The sequence below is a fragment of the Myxocyprinus asiaticus genome, chromosome 23 (assembly GCF_019703515.2).
Source record: "Myxocyprinus asiaticus isolate MX2 ecotype Aquarium Trade chromosome 23, UBuf_Myxa_2, whole genome shotgun sequence".
Taxonomy (NCBI): Eukaryota; Metazoa; Chordata; class Actinopteri; order Cypriniformes; family Catostomidae; genus Myxocyprinus; species Myxocyprinus asiaticus.
The window spans coordinates 23,765,136-23,788,019 of NC_059366.1; the positions used below are offsets into that span (position 1 = coordinate 23,765,136).

At 39.9% G+C, this 22,884-nt stretch overlaps 1 pseudogene; it reads right to left on the reverse strand.

The window, feature by feature from the left end:
* Positions 1 to 6,195: 6,195 nt before the first annotated feature.
* On the reverse strand, positions 6,196 to 20,758 carry LOC127414337 (isoaspartyl peptidase/L-asparaginase-like; annotated as a pseudogene).
* Positions 20,759 to 22,884: the final 2,126 nt, after the last annotated feature.

A 22,884-nucleotide genomic window follows, 5' to 3' on the forward strand; every position in this document is an offset into this window, starting at 1 on the left:
ATAACCCAGCCACACCAAAGTGGGAGATATAATGGGCAAGAGACAAGAAGATGCAACATTAGAGTATAGGCTGTGAACAGTGCAATCGGATATGTAGTCACCACATAAACACCAAAACATGATTGTCACTGCATCATCATGTCAAAAGCTTAAATTTGGTGAACTGAGTTTCCATAGTAGTTCAGCTGAAAATCAACACAAGGCAAACTAGAGACATCTGCAGGACTGTAGGCATGCTAAAAATAACATTAACTGAAATTCTTCACACATTCACTGAAAAACGGGATTGATTAGAATATCGATCTTAGGATTTTAAGATTCGATTAGATTCAAATGAAATGATTTCATATGGATTTTTTTCTATATTTATTCCCAGCCCTAATCATCATCATCATCATCATCACTGCTACTAACTACTGGCAGCATTTGTCTCCTCAACCAGTAGCATTTAGGGCCCTGGTGTCAACTTGTGTTCATGGCCACAGGGGCACTAAAACATACACCAGATGGTAACAACTTAAAAGTCTGAGTTAAGGGGTGAGCACATTCTGAGAGGATGGCCTTTGCTTTTTTCCCTGATGCCCCATTCTAGCACACTCGAGGCCACCTATAACATACCATAAATGTAATAATGCTAACACTACATAACCTATAGGTTACAGTGTTAGTAGAAAATATTAATCACAACAGCAACTACAAGCAATTTGACCATAAATAACTTGAGTATTTCCATTTCATGCAACTTTATACTCCCACTCCACTATATCAGAGGCAAATATTGTACCTTTTAATCCACTACATTTGTCTGACAGCTTTAGTTACTAGTTACTTTTCGGGTTACAGTTTTTCATAAACATACGATGATCTCATACAGTAGAATATGTTGCATTTCTGTAGATTAAACTACCTCACAGTATATAAAGTAGTTAAAATTAACTCAACTTAAACACCTACAGCAGTAAAATGCAACATTTATGCAGCAGTGATATTAATCCAAAAATATAATATAGGCTATAATAGTAACACAGTGGCTGTGTCTCGTTTGGAAGACTGCATGCTAGGTAGGACGCGTCCTTTGAAGACTGCAGTATACCGAGTGCCCTCTTTTAAACAAGCCTCGTTTAAATGAGACGGCCTTCCTAGGACAAACGGAAACGAAACGTAACATGGTTGCTATGACAGCACGCCACTCTTTAACAAGCGCGAGCGCTTTGAGTGAGAAGGGAACAAAGTCCCTTAGAAGGGAATGTATGAGGTACATTTTAGGAGAGTTATAATGATGTAAAGAGAAAAGAAAATAGATTTTACAGGTGTACTTTTAGTCTAATACTTTATTTTAATTATATATTAATATAATTATACATATTTTATACTCTGTACCCATCTACTGAGGTACTTCAACTTGGGGATTACCATTACTTGCGTTTGAACATCATATTTACGGGCAAATTGGCGTAATTTTTTTTTTTGACATTTCCACTGAAGCAAAGAATTGTGGGTTGTGAGTGACCACGAAGGATACACCTCATTCATCCTCTGAATTCCCGTGAAAGAAGGTCGCATTTGAAAGCTGCATTCGGAGTGTCCTACTTACTTTTCTGAAACGAGACAGCCTCGATGACGTATGCGGCCGATAAATGAGACCTCCGGAGGACGCATCCTTCCAAACGAGACACAGCCATCAACACAATCAAGATTGAAGGATTTTTTTCACCAGGCGCTGGCGAACGTGGACACCTCAGTTATCCTGTCAGTTAGCTAAGTAATCCAGTTCTATGTCAGCTTTCACACCCCATAAGTTCCCGCCATAAAGCCCCTGCCCTTTTGCTGAGATGCCCTTCAAATGCCACCAAACATGAAAGCTTATACACCCCAAATGAAATTACTTTTTTACGCTTAATAAATTTAGGGGTGTAAAAATGCGTCTGTAGATTATGCTGAAACTTCAATCCATCGATTACAGAATTGAATAATCAATTACAATGACTATAATAATGCCCATTGTGTTACAGAAGCCGCCTATACACGAAGGGGTTTTGAATCCGGAATCACTCACATGCAAAGCAAATATCAAAATGTCACTCGACCAACACATTGTAAAAGGTTTCACTGTTATTTGTATATTTATTTGTGTACTCCAGTAAATGTTGATTCAGCACTTATTTTTATTTTGTGTGTGATTTTTGTTTTCTTCTGAAAAAAAAAAAAAGAAAAAAAAATCTAGCAAATATGAGATTCACATATGGGAGTGTAGAATGGTAAACTCTTTTATAATTTAATGCAAATGTTTTCATTACAAATGATATGATCAGAATAACAATTTGAGTAAAAGGTAGTTTTGTAGGTGTTTGTTTCCCCTATTAAGCACAATGTGCATTTACCTTTAAGCTGTAACATAATTCGATTTAGGCCTAAATTTAGCATGTTCTAACAGATGACCCCCAATCTAGGGCAAGAAGAAGGTAACTTGTCCTAGCTGTCATTTGATTTTTATAAAATGTATAAAATACATTTGATATCATTCTTAATCAAGTTTTTATTTTATTTTATTTTTTATTTTTATGTCATCTAATGTAAAAAAGTACAAACAAATATTCCATGTTATTATGTATTTTTTTCATAATCAATTTGATTAATTACATGATACATAAATAATGACAGACAAACCATTATACCAGTAAAACTGATTCATCTGAAAGAAAAAAATAGATATATTCTATGAATTACAAACAGGCCTATTAAAAAATCCATATTTAGACACCAATGTATTTTATTAAAAGTTTATAAAATACATGGGTGGGTGGCATGATTGTCACATCACCCGAATTTAGGGTTCCCTCACCTCCGAAATCCCACTTTAACCCCAGCCTTTATGTGATATTTGGAGTTTCAGAGTTCTTGCCACCATTCACTTTGATTGTATGGAACTACAGAGCTGAGATATTCTTCGAAAAACAATAATTTGTGTTTGCAGTAGAAAGAAAATCATATACATCTGGGATGACAATGACATAAGGGGCTGAGTAAATGATAAGATCATTTTCATTTATGGGTGAACTATCCCTTTAATGAGATCAGGCTGCATTTAAGGTTTAAACTTTTTTGTTGTTGTTATGGCTGCTAGTGCTCATGTAATCATTTCATTCAAGTAAATTTATGTTAATTAAATCAAGTTGTGACAAAACGTTAATAATATGTGTTGCATTAGCTCATTTTACTTCAACAATAGTATTTGCAATACTACCCAACACCACTTAGGGGCACCACAGATAAGAAAATAACTTCTTGAACAACGCACACAAAGGCACACAAATAAATACAGCTAATCTTCCTGAACTGGATCTTTCACAGAAATGAACTACCTTTGTATTGCAATGAGAGCTTAAAATAGAAACATACCCTAATTAGGCCTGTCAATTTATGAGGGTGGTGTGTCGTACTGTAAGTAAGACCCTGCAGTCTGAAATGTTTGCAATTAAAGTATTATTGAAGAAACTGTAAACTGACAGAAGGCAAAAACACACAGTAGGGGACTGATTTTGTGACTGTATTACTACCAACTAATTTACCCCAACCATAGGTGGTAAATTATGTTTAATTAATTCTTCAAGTCATTTAACTCCAATTGTGTATCTACTGTTTGTTCACTACTGACTTTAATATGTATACTTTTCTTTATCAAACATTTAATCCATAACTGTTGAAACAGTAGGGGAGAACCTGTATAAATACAAAGCTCAGTATAAATGTAGGAGTAGAGTTTATGCACAATAATCTCACAATTGCCATTTGATGTCTTTAAAGGTGCAATTCAATCCTCTACCCCCTTCCAAAATAACAGACTGTTTCAGTAACAATTGACACAGATATTTAAAATATAATATTTTAGCTTTGATGTAATATTACATCAAAGCTTAAAATGTTTTGTTTTAAATATCTGTGTCAATATATATATATATATATATATATATATATATATATTGGCTGTAATTTTATTTTTAAGTAGAATTCGTACATCATTTTATCATTCAAAAAGTGTCTCTTAGGGATTTCAAGTATATTCCAATATGTATTTTCCATATCAACATGTCTTGCTTGCTGTGTGAAACAAGAAATTCCATATACTGACCTACTTCAGCCTTGTTTGAGTTAGGATTGTTCATTTAAAAGCTCTCTGCATAATGTTGATCTTTTATAGTTTAGAAAGCACACTTTTGTTTTACACTGCTGGGTAGATATTGAAATGCCTACACTCCATACTTTGTGTGTTGCTTTGATCTAATGGCACTCTGCTGATCAAATGCAATGAATGCATCCAGGCTAATAATCATTACCTAATTATTATTTTTATTATTTTTATTTTTTTGTAGTCTGAATGATTGATCAAACATGGCAAAATGTTAATTGCTGTAGAGGTACTGCACTCAGCATGGGGTTGGGAATTATTATGGAATAATTAGCTCGCTCTACAATAAAAAGAGGAGAGAAACTGCTTTTGGAGATGAAGAAAAAGATCTGCTGGCTCTGAAATTCCCCTATTCCTTTGCTCTGCTACATAGTTTCTACTAAAATGGTTTCTTTTGTTTTATAATGCAGTAGAAACATAATTACAGGGCCCCACAAAGTATTTTGGAGACTTTTGGATGCTAAAGTAACACTTAAAATGTTTGAATTTCACTGCATTTGATATCAAAATATCACACCAAGTGGCATCTGATCTGCAAATAAATGATTCTAGAGTAGACTGTTTCTAAAAACTGAAGTTACTTTTCTGAGCCATTTTTGCAATTATTTTTAACCAATTTTTTGTGGAGGTACCAAGTCAGTTCCCATCAAGTTCACACAGGTGTGAACCACCAAGGACACGTTCCTCTAACGTGTGACAAACAGAAAGTGTCCAAATACATTATATATATAAATCTATTGTATTATGGTTGACAACCTAACAAACCTTTTTTGTGAAATTGTGTTGCAAGTTTATTTGAAAAGTGTGTTAGTACTTTAATTCTTTAAATGCCGCTTAATTTGATATTCTATTAAATAATGAAAAGACGATTCATATATTTGTAAGTGTTCAAATATTTTTTGCCGCTTCATCTGAAAGCTGATGATTTTCGAATTACTCGTTATAAAATAAAATAAAAATCATGCAAGTACTTTTTTCTTGTAAACCTTCACTCTCTGTAGATTTTTTTTTTTTTTTTACCATCATACATATAGAGATATACAGCCAGTCCTAATTTGAAATCCCTTTTTTTTTTTTTTTTTTTTTTTTTTTAATTGGAGGGAAACTAAGGAGGCAATTTGGATTAATTTTAAAAAGTCTTCTTTTCCCAATAGAGAAATACAATTATGGAAATAATTATATTATTCATCATTCAGCTACCATGCCCGGAATAATTTAGCAGCTTTCCCTCATTTCCATTCCAGAATATTTTCACTGCTCTATAGACAAACAAAAGCAAAGCAAAAATAGTTTAAGTATACACAGGAATGATGTGCTCTACCAACACAACTTGAACACATAAAAATCATCTTTTTGTCCTCAAGTAACAACAATTTTGTGGTGCACGTAAAAATCTGAAAAGAAGTGACTTAAGACATAAAGGTTAGTATCAGCCATATTAATTTTTAATAAAGCTGACTTTGACAAATGGAATGAAACTGATTAACTGAATGCTGCTAAATTTTCATTATTTTTATATTTATTTGCTATATTTTTCAGATTACTTATGTCTTCCTGTCTTACTGAAGACAGTCTCTGATGTCAGTTTTACAAAAACAAAAAAACAAAAAAAACATTCAGACTTGAAATTTGAAAATATTTGTGAATATATTACATATTAATGATAACATCAACAAATATTAACTTTATCATTTTTCTTATAGTTATTTAATAATTATACTGTAGGTAAACCTCACCAGACCATGTACGCAGAGTTGTACTGTTGTATACTTGATAAGAAAAATATTTTTTTAATGCTAATACTGATGTAAAATAATTATATAAATATATATATATATATTTTAAATTATATATATATATACTTTTAATTCAGTCAGTCATGACCAACTGATGCAAAATAATGGAATCAACTAATTGTAAATTCAATTCACTGAACAAAATTAAAGTCTTAAGCAATAAAAAATAATCAGAATATCAGTCAATTAAGAAAACAAAACAAAACAATGTTGTCATTTCAATATCTCCTTAAATTCTTCTTCAGGATTTAATTCATAGCACAGAACAACCCCATTTATGGAAGCCCAAGCGATGCATGGTGTAGTAAACCTGGCAGCCCAGTTCCCCTGTGGGCGACACAACAATAGCCCCTCCACCTCCCTGCACTCTCTCTCCCATGTGAAGTGGCGGCGGCTACTGCAGCTGATTTCCCTGCATTGCACAAAAACAACACCCAAGTGTATGACAGTATCAGTAGACTTAGAAAGACTTTATCTGGCTGGCATTAACAAACTATTAACTTTTATTGTACTTCCTCAGAAGCATCTTTTGGGTCATGTTGTATAAACCGAACTGAATAAATTGGACAGAGGGATTTTTAAATGTTTATGATTAAAATGAGGCTGTGAACAATGAACATGTGTTATTCTGGCATCCCTGTAACTATTATATATGCTTATGCATTCTGATTGTCCATCCTGGAGGTGTTTGATTATATTCTCTTAAACAGACAGTTTCAAGCACTCAAAGGGATAGTTTACGCAAAATTTTTAATTCTGTCATCATTTACTGAACCAAACCCGTATTGCTTTTTTTCTTCTGTGGAACACAAAAGATGTTATGACTGACTTAGCCTCAGTCATCTTTTTGCCATACAATGACAGTGATTACCTATTCTACCTAGCATCTCCTTTTGTCTTCAACAGAGGAAAGAAAGTCATACCGGTTTTGAAACAACATACGGGTAGGAGTATGACACCAGAATTTAATTTTTGGGTGAACTATCCCTTTAAAACATTTTCTATTGCACTATTATTTCCCTGGAATGCTGCACGACAAAAAGGAACTCTGGAGCGTTCGATCTCTGTGTGCTGTATGATGAAGTACTGCACATAGTTAGTGTCCTTGGACATGTAGCAGGTCATGTAATGAACAAAATAAAACCATGCTGCTCTCATGGTTTGCTCTTTCCATCACTCTTACCATTGCAGGCTCCAGAAATGGTAACCTCAGCATTTGTATCCACTTTGGAAATAAAATAACCCAATAAACTGTATTTCTACTAAACACAAGAGTTCCACATGTAGCCATTCAGATTAGTCAAAGTTAGGTGAAATGGTTCTATTTTCTATAGCAAGAGTAGTAACTGATAAACATGGACTGTCATTGAAAAACAGAAAGGCCACACTTGCAGTTTTCATTAACACAGAATGCGAAAGCGAACAATAGCCTGCTGACCCCTCCACACTGTTTACACACACACACACACAAACACACACATACACACACACATACACACATACCATTATCATCTGCCCACTGTGGCAGCCCATCCGATCCTTCCTGCCTCACACAGCAATTAAAATGACTGGCAATAGAAGCACCAGATTGTAGTGTGGTTTGACATTCACTCTGCCTGGTTATACAAAATCTGATAATAATAGCAGAATATTGGTGAAAGGACAGGGAAAGAAATAACAGAGACCTTGCAAACTAAAACAATATGAACACAAATTGCATAATAGTAAAAACACAATTAAAGGGGCAGATAAAGTAAGAAATAAACATATTTTAATTCAAAACACAGAAGGCACATTTTGTCAAATGTGTCCAATTGAAAATGAAATGACATTAAACCATGATTGCATATTTGTTTTTGTTACATAAACTATATAAAGACAATCTATCCATCACAGAGCTGACAAATGATCAAGATGGTAATGAGGAGGGTATATTAATCTTGACCTCTTCTCTCTAATTAAAATTCCTCCTTAAGTCCTTCCTCAGTAACTTTTTGTTCATGTCATCTTGGACTTACAGTGAAACCTAGTGGTGTGGATGCATCATTATTCAAAATCAATAAATTTAAAACAGATGCCATTTCAGAAATTCACTATCAGCCATGATTAATTTAATCCAAGCATGAAAGTGTCCAATAACAAGACGGTTACTGAGATCAAGCGAGTTGTATTCAGCTGTTCATGTGATTCTAAAATGGCAAACCCCATGAGGGCACCCCTGCCCTATGTAGAATAAAACAGCTTTTATAAGTTTACTGATATGACTAGAGTAAAATTACAATTTCTTTAGGAGCAAAACTTTTTTAATGGGTAAAAAATTACTGAATGCACCTTTAAACCAAAAGTTTACAAGTTCACTGGTTCATATAGTCCTGGAGTGCATTAAGGTAAACATATTTGACGTGCTGTCCATAATGGGGTGGGGGGGTCTCGAGCACAGGACTGGGCTTGAGCTCTGAGATCCCCCCGGACTATATGACTAAAGCAAGAAATAGAAATGAAATTTAGAAATAATTGGTATAGGCATTATGAAATACAAAGGTGTAGATGGGGAGGTCGAGGAATGCTGGAAGAATCGTCACCGGTGCGAGTGATGCAGCCGCATATATACCCTTGGGATATGATTGGCAGGCCTAGATGAACAAGCTTCTCCCGAATATGCGCTTGGAACTTCATTTAAGCTCAGTATATAAACATTTGTAATGGATTCCAGTTCAGTAATTCACTGAATTTGCCATGTCTCTGTCAGGTGACTAATTTCAACTGCATTGCATTTAATCTTAACATATTACCCAAGAAAAAAAAGTTGAGCAGTCTATCCCCCAAAATAGATTACATAAAGAATTATTAAGAAAACCAAACATGTACACTTATTGTTTGTACCCCTAAAGGTAATCAAGTGTGCATGCACACTCACATACACATTAGGATTAGGGTAAAAGCCTCATACCTTGCTCCATATGACAGAGGATTAATCTGGCTAAGGTGACTTTGAGAATAGACTCTCCATGACTAGTACAGGACACTGCATGGTCCGCGCCACTTCTATTGTCTGCATATACACCAGATCCTTATCGCACAGGAAAAGACAGCAGGACACACAGAGTCGGATCTTAATGTGTGTTACCTCAGGAGAAAACACTGACAATTGAGTATTGATCAGCACTGACACCTTCAAACTAAAACGACTCATTCTACCGTGGTACTATTGCTTCAAAATTAATGTTACTGTGACACTGAGATTATCTATGTCCTCTATTTCTGATCCGACTCACCTATAATAGAAGAATCTCAAACTATTCCCACCATTTTGTTTCTGATTCCACCAGTGGATGTAGCACACACCACATTACCGAAAGAGTCCAGCGCCACGGCTCCAACCGTATCATGCCCCCTATAATTATAAGAAAAATGTTTGATAAGGGTGAATAATAAAAGATTAGCCTTGCTATTTTTCCTCATATCTATAATTTTATGGTCTCAGACATGGTATTTTAAAAAAGGTGCTTTGAAGAGAGAGCATTATTATTCATCACAATCCAAGATGTGCCTCAAGCTCAGTCCCTCTTTGTCAGACAGACTTCAGTCCCAGAATTCAACCTAATATGGTACATTTATAAAGTAGAAGATAAAAGAATTTAAAATCCTCAGACTTTCTTTCAAATTTAGCCTTTGAGCAATTACTTTTGTTTATTTTGGGATTTTCTGCCCCAAAAATGCACATTTTACATTTCTGGTCATGTGAGAAATGTTTGAAAGTGAGCCCACTAATGACAAATCTCACAAATGTATTTAAGAGTGCCAGCACAACCGAAATTGCCTGTCAAATTGCTTGCATCACCATCTGCCTGTCAACAAAAGAAGAGAGCGATGATAAGTGCCCTTTGTCACTCGGAATCACTGCCGCTAGTCTTGCAAAGTACACTAAGAGAGATTGCCAAGAAAGTATTGCATCAGTTCTGATATTCCTACAGACAGACTAAAAGTATGCATTGTTCTTTACAAAAGAACACAATTCTTATGATCTGCACATCAGTCTTCCCCGCCAGCTCACTTTAAAGGAAATAGGATGGAGAGCAGAATGTGAGATGAACAGAGACCCTTGTATTTCACAGGCTTTATATCCCATGAAACTCTGATTAGGGCACCAATGCTGCGGAAAACAAGCGTGTGTTATGAGTTTAAAGCCATGTGGAGGATGTCGGTTCAAGGTGAAATGAAAGAATACAGCCTCCATGTCGTTCTCCTTCTGAGAAATGGAGAGCAAACAAGGTTTTCGTGGAGAATATTTGTCTATAGCAGCTGGCCAAGTATCACGTCAGGTTCCACAAGCGAGGCATCAATCATTTTTGACAGGAGCTTGATTGCTCTTTTAAATCACCAGCGATGCCTGGATTTTGCTCATCAGTTCAGGTGAAAACGGCATTGAAAAGCAGCTTGACAGTGGACTGTTTTTCACACTTGAAAGTGATCGCAGAGTTTCGCAGTAAATCTTCACACATCCATAAACAACCTAATGAAGTGTGCAGACTTTGGAATTAAAACAGGTGGTTGGCTCAACTTTTAGAAATGTACTTTCCACAGACTGATCACTAAAGATGTATAATGAAATATACTTTTAAACATATATAATGTGTTACAGCTGAAGTGTGTAATTTCTGCAACGACACTTGCATCACCAATAGGAATGCCAAATATAATCACAGTTTTCAAACCGATTCCAGTAAATTCACCCCATCTTCTATTTGATGCACAAACTGCACCAAACTCACAAGATTGTTCGAGCCAATGTTGGTGTGCCGGGCTTGATAGGCCAAACAAACGGAGGAATGTTTGATAGCACTACTGAGCCACAGAGTTACTTTTAGGTAAAATCAACCTACAAATAGCTTACTTATAGTTGACTCTGCGTATTGAGCTGGGAGAACAAAAATAACTTCAAAATCACACATCAGCTTTAAAAAGGTTGAACCAACAGTAGAACATTTTGGTCAGTCAAATCAAGTCACATCTTCTGCATATCATTTGCTTTAAAATGAAAATTCTGTCACTAATGCTGTCATTATCTACCCACCCTCATGTTGCTTGAACCTTGTATGACTATGCATGGAACACAAAAGAGGATATCAAAATGTCAAAGCAGCTAATGAAAGGGCATGGTGATTACTGGCTGTCAAGTTCAGTTGCAAATTTGCTTGTTTATTTTAAAATACACTATTTTATATAACATAAAATATATTTGGTTGAGATTTGGTGGACTTGAGTCCCTTTGTAGGCTCAATGAAAATGTAACCACTAAAGAAACCTGTCTTAAACTTACATATAGAACTACTAAGTTATTAAAATTATTCTTAGTTTCATTGTTCATGTCTCACGTGTAGCGCACCAAGTGAGCCAGTACTGCCACTGGTGCCCACTCAAAGGTATAGTTGCATGACACCAGTGCCCTTATTTACTGTATCACTTATAGTCAACCGCCACTTTAATCTAGTATGATGTCCACTATTTAAAAGGGGAGTGCTGACACTGACTGTGGTTATACAAATGCAAGGTTGAACCAACTGGCAAAGAGAAGCTGTATCATCACCTAAATGAAGGTGGAGGATAATTGAGTTCTAGAGGCTGTGTGTTAAAAGCCCAATGATGGCAGTGCTGGGTGAGCAGAGGGAGGCTATCAATAATGAAGCCACAGTAGGGAGGGATGAAAGGCTGTAGCTCAGCCAACTGTCACTTAGCACCTCCACAGCACTATTTTTACAGACTCCCTCGGGGGCTGGGGTTACACCCCACCATGGCCCTGACTCCACCACTACTCAACACGCAGCCTGGGGAAGTGGAGGTGGCAGGTATAGGCTGCTCTACTGGAGCCCGCACCGCTCTACCTGCACTGCCCGAGGCCCTCAGGGAATGACTTGAGCTCCGAACAGGGGCAGCATGTGAATATGTTGCCATTCTCAACACATGGCCTCAATGTCATAAAGGACCACTGTCCCACTGCCCTAAAAGCATTCGACTATACCATATAGTGACGAAAAATATAATAAAGTGTTAATATAATACATATTTTATATTTAAATTTATAATCCACTTATAGAGCTCTATTTTCGTGTGTGTGCAAAGCACAGCACTATGTGCAACGACCGTGCACTACGTCTTATCCAATTTTCGTGAGAGCACTTATTCTAAGTGCAATTTTTGTGCCAGCGCAAAGTGTAAGTGGGCGTGGGTGGGAGTGTTTGCACTATCTGTGGGCATACGTGCAAACTGTGGATGTATTGTATGTTAATGAAGTGGCGCAATATGCAATTTGCTATTTGCCTGAGAAATCATTGCACTAAAACATTTCAAAAGCATGTCTGTTTTCAGAGCAAAGTCCAAACTCAGTTCTTGCATTTGCATTTTGGAGATTCCACGAGCAGGTGGTTATAAAGTTCATGTCCAAACTTTGAAAATATTTGGAACATCAAATTATGTCCCTGACTATCAGAGTTGAAGCTGTCTTATGAAACAAAAATGTATGAGATTTGTGTTAAAATATCTAAAGGTCATGGTTTATTTTCAATTATTAAAATTATGTTTTTATTTACAATTGCATTTATGATCTAATTTGGATTGGTATTTTTCTGCCTGTTGTCATAGAGTGATTTTCAAGTGGTCAAAAAGTGCCGGTGAAAGAAGTTGGAGAGGATAAAATGTTTGGATTTGGTATATTATTTTTTTGACCATTTCTTTTGATCATATTATTTTGATTATATTTTATTTTCGTTTGAAGTACATTTTTAATTTAGAAATATTTGGGGTTAAAAAAATGTCTTGTTTCAATAAATTCATGTAATTTAGACGTGAAATGCAAGCCGATATAATCACTATTAACACTAGTCATGCATTTTGTGTCAGTAGAAGAAAATTATTACAGTTTTTTGTGAATGCTTAAACACTAACAGTGATTCTTGAAGCACTGTCTCTGAAAACATTAATACTTGTAGCCAATGCATTTACCAAGAGTGCCAAACTGAATGCACGTTCTCTGCTTTACACTCAGATTGTAATTTTATAACACACTTTTAGAAAAACTTTAAACAAAACTCACTGCTTTATACTCAGTTTGCAATTTAATAACACACTTCTATCAAAACTGTAAACATTGGTCTCTACTTTGCTACACTATTTCACCAATTGCCTTTCATATTGACACATGTGAAAACACTTTTAGATAATGAGTTCACTTACAAATCAGAGCTTGAGCACTATAAATAGGCCACAGTCTTATGGCCAGTCCCACAAAGAAGGCGAGATGTAAAAAACTTTTTTTCTAGCACAAATGTTTTTGTTTTCTTCTACTGTGCTTTTGTTGTTTGAGGATTGTAAGAACATTGAGAAAACAAATACAGTAAATCATATTTTCCCCTTATTTGTAGTGACATTGTGTTATGTTCGGAATAAACATCCATACTTTGCACATTTGGATGCCTGTGTGTATGTGTGTTTCCCTATCTGTCACTCACTCGACATTGTGTCGATGTAGTGACACTAGGGGTCAGTCTTGGGAGCCCGAGACACCTCTGGTCTTTGATAAAAGGCCATTGAAAATTGGCGAGTGGTATTTGCATGCCACTCCTCCGGACATACGGGTATAAAAGGAGCTGGTATGCAACCACTCATTCAGATTTTCTCTTCGGAGCCGAACGGTCATGCTCATTGAGCTGAATACTACTGTTTATTCACCTCTGCTGGATCTGACGGCGCATTTCAGCGGCTTCTCCTTCCTCTGCACTGGTGCACTGCAGAGAACGCCCCTGGGCACTTCGGCAGAAAAACTAGAGAGTATATTTTCTGAAAGAGCTTTTTCCCTCTAAAAGAGTATATATTTCTCTAAAAGAGTGCACGCACGGAACGTCTTTTTAAAGACGCATCTTTTTAAAGATGCCTTTCCGATTGTGTGTTACTCCTGGTTGCGGTCGTTATCTCTCAACTTCAGATGGTCATGATCGCTGTCTTTCGTGTCTGGGCGCGACCCACACGGAGGCAGCGTTTGTGGATGGTTCATGTTCTCACTGCGAGAACATGACCATGGCAACGTTGCAGTCGCAGCTTGCTTTCATAAGGGCTCCCCGCCTCGGTCCTTCTACGTACGGGTATGAGGCCAGCACGGCTAGCACTGGGGGCGATTTGGGGACCCCAATGGGATCGTCTCCGCCGGGTATCCCCCCGCGGACCTCCCATTCCCCAGCACGCTCATCTGCCCCAATCGGGCTTCCGGATGAGTTCGCCGGCTCATTTCACGGCGAGTCTGGCTTCTTGTTCAGAGACCACGAAGATGGTGAGCTCTCGAGTGCAGCATCGGAGAGCGGGCTTGTCCAGTCGGATGCACAAGCCTCAGCTGGGATTCCCCCTTTGGGGATGATTGCCCAGTCACAGGCCGATGCCGAAATGATGGACATGCTTTCCCGGGCGGCCGCGAGCGTCGGGTTAGAGTGGAACCCTCCGCTCTCCCCTGAAACCTCGTGGCTTGATGATTGGTTTCTGGGCTCGCGGTGCCGCTCAAAGCAGCCACGCCCCGCTACAATGCCATTCTTCCCGGAAGTGCATGAGGAGCTGACGAAGTCATGGGAGGCACCTTTTACTGCCCGGCCCCAATTCCGCAGTTCCCCCGCTCTCACTACCCTCGATGGTGGGGCGGCCAGGGGCTATACGGCGATTCCCCCCATGGATAATGCGCTCGCGGTGCACCTATGCCTGCAGAGCGCTGCCACCTGGCACGGACGCCCTAGGCTCCCGTCCAAGCCCTGTAGGCTCACATTGTCCCTGACGGCTAAAGCCTACAGTGCTGCTGGACAAGCCGCCTCTGCCCTGCACGCCATGGCTCTCCTGCAGGTCCACCAAGCCAAGGTGCTGAAAGAAGCGCACGAGGGTAGTTCCGCCCCATATTTGATGCAGGAACTGCGCTTGGCGACCGACCTCCGAGCGACTAAGGTCACGGCGCGGTCTTTCGGGTGGACAATGGCCACACTAGTGGTCCAGGAGCACAACTTTTGGCTTAACCTGGTCGAGATGGGTGAGCCGACAAGACACGGTTCCTTGCTGCCCCCATTTCCCAAGCGGGCCTATTCGGCGACACCGTTGAGGACTTTGCCCAGCAGTTCTCGGCGGTGAAGCAGCAGATGGAGGCAATCCGGCACATCCTGCCCCATCGTGAGGCCCCATCTGCTGGTAGGTCTGACGACGCTGTCCCCTTAGTCCCCCTCACACGGAACTTGGCCGCGTGGTACTTTCCAATCCGTTGCGATGGCTGATCCTGACCGTCCAACTCGGCTACATGATTCAGTTCGCCAGGTGCCCGCCCAGGTTCAGCGGTATTCATTTCACCTTGGTCAAGGGCGAAAACACTGCCACTCTGCGCATGGAGATCGCTACCCTCCTATGGAAGGACGCGATAGAAACTGTCCCTTCAGCCGAGATGAAGAAGGGGTTTTACAGCCCCTACTTCATCGTACCGAAAAAAGGCGGTGGGTTGCGGCAAATGTGGGACCTGCGAGTACTGAACCGGGCTTTACACAGACTCCCGTTTAAGATGCTGACGCAAAAACGCATTCTGGCGAGCGTCCGGCATCAAGATTGGTTCGCGGCTGTAGACCTGAAGGATGCGTACTTCCACGTCTCGATCCTTCCTCGACACAGACCCTTCCTGCAGTTCGCGTTCGAGGGTCAGGGGTATCAGTACAAAGTCCTCCCTTTCGACCTGTCCCTGTCTCCTCGCGTCTTTACGAAGATCGCAGAGGCTGCCCTTGCCCCGTTAAGGGAGGTGGGCATTCGAATTCTCAACTATCTCAACGACTGGCTAATCCTAGCTCACTCTTGAGACATATTGTGCGCACACAGGGACCTGGTGCTCTCAAACCTCAGCCGACTAGGACTTCAACTGGGAAAAGAGCAAGCTCCTCCCGGTTCAGAGCATCTCTTTTCTCAGATTAGAGTTGGACTCAGTCTCCTTGATGGCGCGCCTTACGAACGAGCGCGCCCAGTCGGTGTTGGCCTGTTTGAAGGTGTTCAAACAGAAAACAGTGGTTTCACTGAAACTTTTCCAGAGGCTCCTGGGGCATATGGCGTCCTCGGCGGTTGCCACCCCCCTCGGGTTGATGCATATGAGGCCGCTTCAGCACTGGCTCCAGACTTGAGTCCCAAGATGGGCATGGCACCATGGGACACATCGCGTTGCCATCACATCGGTCTGTCAACGTCTTTTCAGCCCTTGGACCGACCTATCGTTTCTACGAGCAGGCGTTCTTTTAGGACTGGTCTCCAGGCGTGTCGTGGTCACGACCGATGCCTCCAAAATGGGCTGGGGTGCTGTTTGCAACGGGCACGCAGCCGCCAGCCTCTAGACGGGCCCTTGACTGCATTGGCACATCAACTGCCTTGAGTTGTTGACAATTCTGCTCACCCTGCGGAGGTTCCGGCCGTTGATCCAGGGCAAGCACGTGTTAGTTCGGACAGACAGCATGGCAATGGTAGCATATATCAACCGCCAAGGCGGTCTGCACTCTCATTGTATGTCACAACTCGCCTGCCGTCTCCCCCTCTGGAGTCAGCAGCACTTCAAGTCGCTGCGAGCCACTCACATCCCGGGCAACCTCAACACTAAGTGAGTCTGCTTGCACAGACCCTGTGCAAGGTCAGGGAGGACGAGGAGCAGGTCGTCCTGGTAGCACCCTACTGGCCCACCCAGACGTGGTTCTCGGACATCACGCTCCTCACGACAGCTTCCCCCTGGCGAATTCCCCTGAGGAAGGACCTTCACTCTCAGGGATGGGGCACCCTCTGGCACCCACGCCCAGACCTCTGGAATCTCCATGTCTGGCCCCTGGATGGGACGCGGAAGACCTAAGCGGTCTACCACCCACAGTGGTAGACACGATCACTCAGGCTAAGGCCCCCTCTACGAGGCGCCTGTAAGCCTTTAAGTGGCGTCTGTTTGCTAAGTGGTGTTCTTCCCGATGCGAAGACCCACAGAGATGCACAGTCGGATCAGTGCTTTCCTTCCTGCAGGAGAGGCTAGAAGGGAGGCTGTCCCCTTCCACCTTGAAGGTGTATGTTGCCACCATAGCAGCACACCACGACGCAGTCGATGGTAAGTCCTTAGGGAAGCACGACCTGATCATCAGGTTCCTAAGAGGTGCCAGGAGGCTGAATCCCTCCAGACCGTGCCTCGTTCCTTCATGGGACCTCTCTGTAGTTCTTCAAGGTCTACAGAGAGCCCCCTTTGAGCCTTTGCAGTCAGCCGAGCTTAAGGCACTCTCCTTGAAGACTGCCCTCCTGACTGCGCTCACTTCCATCAAGAGGGTAGGTGACCTGCAAGCGTTCTCTGTCAGCGAAATGTGCCTGGAGTTCGGTCCGGGATACTCTCACGTGATCCTGAGACCCCGACCGGGCTATGTGCCCAAGGTTCCCACCACCCCTTTTAGGGACCAGGTGGTGAATCGGCAAGTGCTGCCCCAGGAGGAGGCAGACCCAGCCCTGTCGTTGCTGTGTCCGGTGCACGCTTTACGCATCTATTTGGATCGCACGCAGAGCTTTAGAATCTCTGAGCAGCTCTGTGTCTGCTCTGGTGCACAGCGGAAAGGAAATGCTGTCTCCAAGCAGAGGATCACCCACTGGCTCATTGATGCCATAACTATGGCATATCTCGCCCAGGACATGCCGCCCCCAGTAGGGCTATGAGACTATTCTACCAGAGGTGTAGCGGCTTCCTGGGCCCTTGCCAGAGGTGCCTCTCTAACAGACATTTGCAAAGCAGTGGGCTGGGCAACACCCAACACCTTTGCAAGGTTCTACAACCTCCGGGTGAAACCGGATTCATCCCAGGTAGTGGCACGCAACACAAGCGGATAAGCCCGGGATAGCTGGCCGGGTGTATCGCTTGCACATAGTGCCTTCCACCTCCCTTGGAGCTGAAGACATGTGCCATTAATTCCCAGTAGTGTTCACAATCTTTGTTCCCTTTTTGACTTCCTCCGAGACCTGTGGCAGCCGAGTTTTCGGAGAGACTCGTTGCCGGCCCAGTACACATGCTAACTAAGAGTCCTGTTCTGGGGTAGGTGCTCCGCATGTGGCGGTTCCCTGTAAGGCTAACCCCATGTGATATATATATCTTCTGCTAGTTCGTTTCCCTGTTGGCAAACTGCGTCTTCCTAGGGCAGAGCCCCTCTGCCCCAGTCACCATGTTTGTAGTAACTCCTCCCCCGTTGGATAGGATCTACCTTGAAGACTCTCCACATGGTCGGAAAGACCATATGACGTATTCTTCCACTTAAATATCCCCACCCTCTCTTTGGGCGAGGTGTGGTCTCCGCGGTGTCTTCCCCTTGGGAGGGACACCCCCCGACTAGACCTGGCCTGCCCAGTCGGATAATCCCCCTTCTTTTTTAGGGAGTGGAAAAAGAGAAGGGGAAAAGAGGCCACGACTGGGATAAGCCTGTCTCTATCTTTTGGGTAGTTGACTTGTCCCTAAAGGGCTGTTCGACACTCATGACTTTGTTGGGAGAGGTTACGTGTCGACCTGGTGTGCTGGCTATGAGGCACACAGTAGTCTGCCCACCACACACCGCCAGTTCACGAAACACAGTTCAGCCAATTGTGGTGTTTCATATAGGGACCCCTAGTGTCACTACATCGACACAACGTCGAGTGAGTGACAGACAGGGAACCTCATGGTTACTTGTGTAACCTCCGTTCCCTGATGGAGGGAACGAGACTTTGTGTCCCTCCTGCCACAACGCTGAACTACCCGCTGAAATGGCCGGACCTTATATCGGCTCCTCAGCATAAAACCTGAATGAGTAGTTGCATACCAGCTCCTTTTATACCCGTATGTCCGGGGGAGTAGCATGCAAATACCACTCGCCAATTTTCATTGGCCTTTTATCAAAGACCAGAGGTGTCTCGGGCTCCCAAGAGTGACCCCTAGTGTCACTACATCGACACAACGTCTCGTTCCCTCCATCAGGGAATGGAAGTTACACAAGTAACTTGTGTAACATGACGTTACTACATGTATGACAAAACTTTATTGCAAACTGCTATGCCCTGCACACAGAAAAAGCAAAAGCCACAAGTGTTTTTCATTTATACTATCAGTGCGTAGTTGGTGCTTCATGTGCTTATATAAATGATGGTTTGTGTGTACTGTATTGACGCAAAAACAAAATTTTGTAAAAGAGTTTGAAGAGTTTTGCAAGAATTGTTTGCTTTTGCAAGAGACGCATAATGTTTTGCTAGTTTGGTGTAAGGTTTTGAGGTTAGTGTGTAGAGTTTTGCAAAAATAGCCTATAGTTTCAAGGATAGTGCCAAAGCAATCAGAAAAAACTGTAAAAATACTTACATTCCCTATAATTTAACAGCGCGTACATCCAAATCCTGAAAAAAATAACATCCTCTAAGCATATAAAAAATGTGTTCATATTTCTATTATTCTAATTCATTGCATACAGTCCATTTACACTACTAACTTCTTATGAATGTGCTGTCTTTGTTTATATCACTGGTGCTTGAGGGAATGGACTATATAATAGGATGCAGACACTGCAATAACCAGAGAAGAAACTCCAAATTAAATTGCACTTGGCCCAGCCCATTAGTGCGTGATTTTGGACCAAAAATTATTTCAAACAAACAAACAAACAAATGTGAATACTGTTTTAAAACCAACATCTAACCAAAACACCTCCCACAAAACACCTCTTAAGCAAAACTAGAGTTCTCTAGTGCTCTAAAGAACTAGACCAACTGCACTACAACCTATGTACCTATTCACATTATTTCCATATTTACTGTGGAACTATGGATATTTATTGAGACAATACTCTGCTGTCTCTAATAATACAACTTTACATCTCTGTGTGACTCTCTGTACAACACCACACTGTGACTGGATTAAACCATAACTCTGGTTTAGGAAACTTTTAAATATTAAAGTGGTTATTAATGTCATTTCTTTTCTTTTTTTTATTTGAATGCTGTGCATTTTAGATCACAAGCAAGTGTATGAGGTCAGTGAAGCTTGATTGAAGCATTGATCAAGACCTGATGAATTTTTAATACTGGCTATTAAAGAGATCTGCCAATCCACTGTAAGGCCAAGGTCTTTTGGGGCAGCCAAGACAGGTGCTGCAGCAAATCGATTCTCATGTATTCTAGGGGTTTTGTTTCCTCCCTGCTCACTTTCTTACAAGTAGGGCTGAAACGATTAGTCGACATTATCGACAATGTCAACAACAAAAAATTGTCGAATAGTCGTTTGATCTCATTTAACTTAACATGAGATCACATTAAACTCTAATGAGGGCGCGCGAAAAGAGCACCAACCGCAGCTTGCACCTGATTGAGGAGAGCTGTCTAAACTTTCCAAACAGCTTCAGGTGATGTAGATCGCAAAGTATTAGGAAATTATACAAAAATACAAAAGTAAATACAGAAGCACTCTCGTTGTGAAATAAAGCTGAGCTGGAGCTGATGTTCCACTTAAGCAAAACTTGCATGTCAGAGCGTCTTTTAAGGAAACACCTCTGCAAGTCTGCATTATATCTTTAATGTATCATTTATTAAAATTCAAATAAAAAGGTCATGTAAATAAGTACAAACTCCGAAACTGGCATTTCTCTGTGCAGTCAGCACCGCTTCTATGAGTCGCTTGAAATTACCCGATGTAAGGGGGAGAGATTAAAACTGCATCCCGGCTGATGCACACTTTGGCACGGGGACGCTTGTCCTTCGCATACATGCTTGATGCAGCTAGATTATAACATGATGGTTCACGACGTATTGAATCATAATATATGTGTCACTGTGTGTATCTTATTGTAAAGAAAATCGACAATACGCAGCTTTATTAAAAGAGAAAGTTTGTTTTTTTAGTTAAAGATGGATCGAAGTGAACTAAAAGATGAGAGAGGGTAGTTTTCGCCCCATTATACACTGCAACAAAATGCGTTTTTGATTTGTTTTTGTTTTGGCTTGTTTTCCAATATAAATATCTAAAACTCCTTTAATACTACGTACATTTCCTTTAGCAGCTATACTGTAGAAGAAATTTTTTATCTGAGAATGTTTAATATAATAAATATTTTAAAATATCAAAAATTCCTTAAAACAACATACATTTACCTAAGAAGCAACATATTACATAACAATATATAAGATATTATTTCAGAGAATATATCTTGAATATAATTATATTTGGACTTTTCTGCACTGACAGAAGTATAAACCAGTTAAATAATACACTTATATACAAAATACACTTATAGGACTATTCAAGATACATTATCTGAAGCAATTCTTAATATCTTATATGTTGCTTCTCAAGTAAATGTATCTTGTTTTAAGGATTTTTAGACAATTTTAAATGGAAAACAAGACAAAACAATTGATAACAATATAATTGTTTGCAGTGAATTTAATTTTTTACTAAATTAAACGTAATAAAAAACTTTGTTTTTTCTTTAATTCAATGAATGTCATTTAGTGGTATTTTTAAAATATTATTTTATACTCTTTATTGTTTGTAAGCACGTTTAATACAACATTTTAAATCAAGGCACAAGCTGAATAGTTGATTAAGAGCTAAATGTTGCAATAATCTCCTGAATAGTCAAATAATCATCCTAATAATCGTTAGATTAGTCGATTATCAAAATAATCATTTGTTGCAGCCCTACTTACAAGGTAAGCTTGGGAGAATTTAGATTCGAAAGAAAGCGGGAAATTGAAAAGAAACTTTGATATATGTTTTGAAGAAAAACATTAGAGCTGGGTATTGATACAGATTTCAAGATTCGATTTGATTCCAGTTCACAAGCTCTCGATTCATTTAGACTTGATTCTGATTTTGATTCAATTCAACTCGATATCGATTCACATAGGTTTTATATCAGTTGTAATGTCCCTTTTGCTTAAATATTAAAACAGTTCTCTCCCAGCTAATGCTGTTAATTATACAGGGGACCTTCTGACTAGGTATATTACGAAAATATTAATTGTACTAATTATATTTTATTAGTATTTCATCATTTGTCACATTTTGGCTTTTTAAAAATGAAAAAAATCCATGTATTCAATCAACAAATAATGTATTTCATATATTATTTGTTGTTACATGTTAATTGTTTAATTGCATAATTTTTACTATTTACAAGCATTTACATTGATTTGTTGAACATGTGCTAAAACCAGTACTGTCTCTTTAACAAAATCGCCATTTCTGTAAAAGAGCATCTGGAGGTGAGCGCATGAGAGAGGGCTCAAATGGTTTTTATCTCATCTGTGCTTTGCATGATAAGAATTAAATGTTTATGTTTCATTGTTTTTGATCAACAATTGACGGTAGGAACAGAAAGGGTATTAAAAGCAATAAGGCATTATTCAATGACAAATCATTTGTGTGGATTTTGTCTTTAGACATGCATTACACAGAACAACTTTTACTCTCAACAAGCAGTGAAAGGATCTCACTGCTGAATACACACTATACTACACTGTTACTGGTGAGTGAATTCCAGATTTTATTTAAACCTGGAAATAAATGGAAAGTTTTAGGATTAAAAAAGATTAAAACCAAGAAACGTTATAACGTAACATTGATATGAAATATTTAAGATTATGCACTATTTCCAGTCACTAATCAAATAAGCTTATTTGTGACATTGACCATGTTAACTCATTTGTACAAAGGGTGGTATTTCCCTGCTCCATTGATGCACACAAGACACTCTTTGGAACAGTCTCAAATCATGCTGGATAACATGGATCATAAGGTTTTGCACAAAAATGTGGAGTGGAGTCCATGCCAGCTTGAGTATGTCATTAAGCAAAATATGGACAAACAAAACACAAAGCAGTTTGAATTTC